This window comes from Alosa pseudoharengus, unplaced genomic scaffold, assembly GCF_046254945.1.
Source record: "Alosa pseudoharengus isolate Yale_2024_CS ecotype anadromous, Long Island Sound unplaced genomic scaffold, YU_APseudo_1.1 YU_APseudo_1.1_scf_9, whole genome shotgun sequence".
In the NCBI taxonomy this organism is placed as follows: Eukaryota; Metazoa; Chordata; class Actinopteri; order Clupeiformes; family Clupeidae; genus Alosa; species Alosa pseudoharengus.
The window spans coordinates 13,575,841-13,582,826 of record NW_027468881.1 but is presented as its reverse complement, the minus strand read 5'-3'; the positions used below and the strand labels follow the sequence as shown (position 1 = coordinate 13,582,826).

Genomic DNA, 6,986 nt, shown 5'->3' with positions numbered 1-6,986 from the left:
ATGAGGACTGGGTGTCAAAACTCGCTTACCTATGTGGCATATTCGGGTTGCTTAATGACCTCAACCAGTCACTCCAGGGAAGAATGAAGACTGTCTTTAAACTGGCAGATAAAGTCGCTGCATTTAAAGCCAAGCTTGATTTGTGGGGACGAATGGGTACGGGGTGTATTTGATATGTTCCAAACAGTAGTGGGGGTTTTGGGAGAGACTGAGGCAGGGCCCTTTCTCTCGCAGCTGGTGCGCAATCACCTTGCTGCGCTTTCAAATGAGTTTGAGCGTTAGGCTACTTCCCATCCTCCAAAGATCCACGGCAAACCAATGAGTGGGTCCGCAACCCATTTGTCAATATCCCGAATAGTCCTAACATGTCAGCGCAGGAGGAAGAGCAGTTGATCGAAATTGCGGTGGTCTTAAGAGTGTGTATGAGAAAACCTCTCTGGCGGGTTTTTGGATCAAAACCAAAGCAGAATATCCCGAGATAGCCGTAAAAGCGCTGAAAACGTTGCTACCATTTCCCACCACGTATCTATGCGAGGCCGAGACCAAATTGCGCAATCGACTGGACATTTCAAACACACTGAGGGTGTCACTGTCTTGTTGCAGGGAAACAAGCACAGGGCTCCCACTGATTATATTCGTAATGCACGTTTAGTTCCCATGTTTTGTTCCCATATTTTGTTAAGCATGTTCACACTTGATAGATTCAAGTTGTTTTCATCAATTTTCATAGTTCATATTGTTCAATTTTCACTTCTCCAAGTTCACGTTTTTAAGAGTTCGTTACCTTCACTGTTCATACATAACTGGAGCTAGTTCTTTTCAAGTAATGCATGCACAACACATATGGAACATGGAACCCCCGAACCCCCCCCCAACGGTCCGTGAAAAAAAAAAGTGAATCAAACCGGTCCATGGTACGTAAAAGGTTGGGGACCCCTGATCTAAGGGACGAGCGCATCTGTGAGGCCAAGCCTCACCAAGTAGCTCGTTTGTTTACAACTAACATTCCATTTAAATAAACTGCTTTATAGGCTATGCCAAAATAGTTTTCAACATTTTTAATATTAGTGTCGGGTGAATTGAAATGTTCTCAAAGTAGCCTTATGGCTGAAAGCTGCTTGGTATCCCCCCCGTCAAGCAATATAACCATACAAACGCGCTTCCTGCACTCATTGTTTCAAAAGGAGTAATTTCGGCTTTGTCAGAACTGAAGAGCTGTGGACGGCACGGCACGGCATGCCCACTGAAAATAAATTAACGCAACACAACACAGACACCGCTTCTCTCGCGTCAGTCACTGACATGAACGAAACACAGAACCCGCTTCTCTCACGGCAGTCACTGACAGTAGCCTAGAATAAATGCATGGGGAAAAACAATTCCCCATGACAAAAACATCGTAAAACACTGAAAGTTAATATTTTGTCACTAGCAACATATCGGAACTTATGGAAGCCCGTTTCCGCCACTTGAAAAAAAAAACTGCCAGATACTAAGTCAAAATTATGAGATTTAAAGTCAAAATTATGAGATTTTAAATCAAAATTATGAGATTTAAAGTCGTAATTATGAGATATAAAGTCATAATTTTGAGATTTAAAGTCGTAATTATGAGATATAAAGTCATAATTATGAGATTTAAAGTCATAATTATGAGATTTGAAGTCATTATGAGATACAAAGTCAAACCCAAACCCAGGAAGTACGCTAAAGGTCATGCTAAAGCTAAATATACTGAAATAGCAGAGGAGGCAGCTAAGCGAGGTTGGAGTGCACGATTAAGGCCTATTGAAATCGGTGCACGTGGGTTTGTGGCCAGATCTGCTATTGGCTTGCTGTCTGAGTTGGGCATTTGTGGTCGAAGTCTAAGGCAGGTGGTTAGTAACATGTCCTTAGCAGCAGAACGGGCAAGCGAATGGTTGTGGGTAAGGAGAAGTTACCCTTCCTGGGGCGCAAGCTAAGGTAAGCTAACTGGCTCATTTGTTTTGGTCGTGGGTAAGGAGAAGTTACCCTTCCTGGGGCGCAAGCTAAGGTAAGCTAACTGGCTCATTTGTTTTGGTGGTGGGTAAGGAGAAGTTACCCTTCCTGGGGCGCAAGCTAAGGTAAGCTAACTGGCTCATTTGTTTTGTGTTTGTGATGGACTGTGCCTAGGTTGATGGTACTTGGCTAAGGTTCTTTATGGTTTATGGTTCAGTCCACATCAACGGGACGGACCGACCTAGCCAACTTAAACCATGCCTAGGTTGGTTAAGGGTATTTGGATGCTTGTTGTGGTAATATGGGGCAGCATGGGGCGTAAGCTAACTGCTAACTGCTGGCTAATTTGTTTTGTGTTTGGGATGGGGCCTAAGATAATGGGCTAAGCTAACTGGCTAATTTGTTTTGTGTTTGTGATGGGCTGTGCCTAGGGTGATGGTACTTGGCTAAGGTTCTTTATGGTTTATGGTTCAGTCCACATCAACGGGACGGACCGACCTACACTGTAAAAAGTTTCTGTAAATTTACACCCAGATTCTAACATTATTCACCGGTTTTCTTTAATAAACAGGACTTTCCGGTCATTAGTAAGACTAATATGTAAAATCAGGCTCCAACACTGTTATTTACCACGCCCGTAATGTTTATTCTGGAACACACGTACTTCCTGTTATCTATTAACGTTACCTTCGTTCTGGTGATGGGAAGCTGTCTGCTGAGAGAAGACGATACGTTGGAATCATACCCAAACCCATCGAAAGCCATCAACACAATAAGGTGAGTTTATCTGTCACCTTTGACCAGAAATACAACGTTTGAAAGCACACTGGTCATGTTTATATTAAGTTGTATAATACAACATCTCTGAATGTTACCCTGCTGAAACGAAGTTAGTAGCAGTGCTATTCAGCTAGCCAAGACCGCGCTTTCGCCCTTAAGCCATGCGTTATCGTTATCACTACACTTGTCGATCAAATTTTACGTTTCTTCATTGCAATCTGGAGCCATCTAAATGTATTGGTATGTGTAGGGTATGCGTAGTTTTTGAAAGTTTGACTCGCGGGATTTACCTGCTATAACACGTGCTTGCTAGCCAAGTCTGCTTAGCATCATCAGTTTAATAAACCAGTGGCCAAATAAACAATATGGCACAAACGGATCAGTGTTGACTGCTGCTTTCAGTGTTTACTTGTATGCATGGATTTCGCCCGTGCTGGTAATTACTTAAAGTTGTGTTAAGTCCTTCAGTTTAGAAAGCTAATGCTAGTTAGTAGCCTAGCTAGCTCTCCATAGCAGAGGTGGTTGCATGACACGCGTATGGTATTCCTCCCGAGTTCATTTGAGCTAGCGGCATGCAACAGGAAGATGTTTACATGTCAGATATGTGGGCATCAGTCCACTGCGTCTATTTATGTGAGCCATACCTAAATTCATGACAATATACCCAATATAGACCTTCCATGCTGTGTTCCAGATTGGCAAATACAATTTAAGAGACATGCAGGTCTTGGATTTCCCCTGGGGATCAATAAAGTATCTATCTATCTATTTATCTATCTAGGTCTTTAGACGCACATATATAGAAACCATAAACAATGTGGTTTTGATAAAACGGACACTATTTCAAAAGCAAGCCCCCTTACTTTGCACACACATTCCTCACACAAACATCTTATCACACCCGCCTCATCACTTTTAATCATTCAACGGCAGACACACACACACACACACACCTTTCATACTCACCTTGCAGACAACTCACATTCACTCACTCCTTACATACATACACACACACACACACACACACACATCACAGAGTTGTTGAGTGCCTTTCTTTTCTTTTGCTAAGGGATGTGCGACCGTAGCTGATGTTGAGTCTTCCAAGCCTACCTGTGACGCCTCGCCTGATATTACTAGGTATGTTTGTTTTCATTCACTAGAGTAATAATGAACATATACATATTTAAATCAACTTTTGAATACTAAATGTTTTTTTTTCTGTATTGAATTTTGTTTGGACAAAATCCTAAAATGAATCTAATCATAGTTGACATGTGGATCTATATCTTAAATTGAATATGATAAATTATTTTTTTCAGGTGAACGACAAGGTAATCATCAAAAGTGGATGGTCAGCATTGAATCCTTAATCGTTTGTGAAGGGTCCAACCTCGCCATATTTCTAACAGGCCTTGCGACATGTTTCTCCACCTTCTACATTCTGAATCTGCAATATCAGGAGGAGGCAGCGTGCACCCTTGAATTCATCCAGAGGTAAGTTCATGTCACACTTTCGAACCAGAATTTGTTTTATGTGTGATATGTATTGGGGGGGGGTTGTGTAGTAGTCTACTATGTAGTTATAAGCACTCCTATGCAGGATTACACCCTCTGTAGAGAGCAATCATGCATAGTACTGCTGTAATAACCACAGAACACTATACTTCTACTTCATACAACTGATTAAATCAAATATAAATGCAGTTACAGTAAGTAATAAATGTCAGTTAATTTCATTGTGAGAAAGTGTGTTAACGTTACAAATTCACATCCGATTCATTCACTTTGGCACAATTTTCCTCTACATGAATCCTAGTGTACCCTATCAGTTTTTGTAACTCTCTCTCTTTCTCTCTCTCTCTTTCTCTCTCTCACAGAAAAAAGGCCCAGAAGAAGCCTAAGAACAATCACTAATAAGTAAAGTGAATGTTATACTTGATTTCTCATGAATGTTACTTGATTTCCTCCCTGATTATCATTTATACTCATCTCTGTACTTTAAATTCTTCTGGACATAATCTGTCAGTTTATTCATTCTCACATGTACACAAGCCCAATGCGATGCAATGATATTGATAATTATCTGTGATAATTATTCTGTATCTTATTTGATTTTGAAATAGTACTACTGTAGATAACATGTCTACATTTTACATACATATGTGATACACAAGCCTAATGCAATGTTTTTATTTTCCATGATAATTCTTTTGTACCTTATTCACGATTTTTGAAATACAACTAGATCACGTGTCTACATTTTACATTCATACGTGATACACGAGCCTAATGCGATGTTTTTGTTTTTCATGATAATTCTTTTGTACCTTATTCCTTGTTTTTTGAAATACGATTTTCAAAATACAACTAGATAGCGTGTCTACATTTTAAACGGGCCTAATGAAATGTTTTTGTTTTCCATTGAATTCCTCTGTGTCTTATTGTCTGTTCTTCGAAATCCGATTTTCAAAATACTACTATGTATCTACATTTTACATTCATACATGATACACGAGCCTAATGCGATGTTTTTATTTTCCATGATCATTCTTCTGTCTTATTCCCTGATCCTGAAATACGATTATAGTCAGTCTACATTTTTCAAAATTACTATTTATCTTGCTTCATGTCCCTTCATCTTTCAAAAAGATGACTTTACTGTTAGACTGTCAAGTAAGTGCTGTGAAATAAAATATCTGTTAAATTACAAATAAGTAACTGATGTGAAAACATGGATTTTTATCTTTAAAATGTTGATTTGAGAGTGGATGAACTCAATATATGGCACTTGTTTCCTGTAATTGTAAAAAAATAAAGACCTGTTGTGTAACTAACGCGAAGATCACATTTTTTTTTCTTGTTACCCAACATGAAAATTATGTTATACAGGAATTTAATGTTATGGTAGTCTGCCGTTAAACAACGGGAAGCTCCTGGAAATCCTGCCAGTTGTTTCCTGTTAATTTACAGGAAATTAATGTTGTTATTTTACATTAACTTAACGTTAAACCAGGGCACCGTTAAATAACAGGAATCTCCTGGAAACTCTGCTGCCAGTTGATTCCTGTTTTTTTACGGGATAATTTCTTACAGTGTAGCCAACTTAGACCATGCCTGGGCTGGTTAAGAGTATTTTGAGTATTGGATATTTCAATGTGGTAATATGGTGGTAGCATGGAGGGGAGTGTCTCCAGGACGCTGGTTTCACTGTTAAGCCTTCATGAGGTGTCGTGGGCCTAACTTAACGAAACATCGGTGAATGAGGGTGCCCACTTGATAACCCCAATGACATGCCGCATACTATATAGGCTACTACTGTTGGATAGGCCATTTGCAATGTGCTTGTGACCATTTGTTGGCGGATTTGTGGGTAGTGTGCTTTTTAAAGTTAAACTTGAGCAGGGGCTTCTGAATGTGTTTTTACCTTGGATTTTGGCACAAGGGATTTTAACATCTAATCCTGTGTATTAATGTAATGCTGTGTCAGACTTGGAAAAGGAACACTAGACATGTCAGTATAAGAGTCAGAGCAAGCAATGCCATGCTAGGCCTACGTGCTGTAGCCTAAACTAGATAAATGAACTTGCTCACATTCTAAATGATTGTCTTTCTAGCGATCCTTTTCTGCACCATGGTCGGCAACTTTCCTCATTTTCCCATAATGAACTGGCTCCATGGGGCTGGATAGCTTTTGCAGTTCTAATGTCGATACTGCTACTCGGTTGCATGTTGCTTTGAAGTCACTCATAGCCAGTGTTGGGCAAGTTACTTCAAAATCGTAATGTACTATGCATTACTTATTACTGTCATTTAAAAGTAATTTGTTACATTATAATATTACTGTCTCTGAATTGTAAGGCATTACACTACTATTGCATTACTTTTAAGTTACTTTCACCAAAATATCTAGAAATATGGATTTGCCATTCTAAATGCAGTTTATTACGCTCAATGCAGCTTGCTCTTCCAATGGAGGGAGATGTGGTATAGCATAATGACTGAGCTAGGCTTAAGGCAACAGTAGAATGCAATAGGCGCAGTGCTCATAATGCAATACAAGGAACAATCATAGTCAGAATTTTGTTAAAAACCGACAAAAAGTCAGTCTGGTAAATTGTGATAGAAATACTGTAACTTTAAGGCCTAGGCCTACTCATTAAAATCAATAGAGAGCCTACTATATTGTAAATCAAAGCTTAAAGGAACCGTATGTAAGATTGTGGCCAAAA

General features: G+C 39.5%; 1 long non-coding RNA gene across 1 annotated transcript; it reads left to right on the top strand.

Annotated features, from left to right (window-relative positions):
* The first annotated feature begins 2,488 nt into the window (after positions 1–2,488).
* LOC143114306 (uncharacterized) lies at positions 2,489–4,984 on the top strand. The gene is made up of 4 exons (XR_012984888.1): positions 2,489–2,754; positions 3,827–3,894; positions 4,077–4,251; positions 4,635–4,984. It is a non-coding gene; the product is annotated as an uncharacterized LOC143114306 (long non-coding RNA).
* The last annotated feature ends 2,002 nt before the right edge of the window (positions 4,985–6,986 follow it).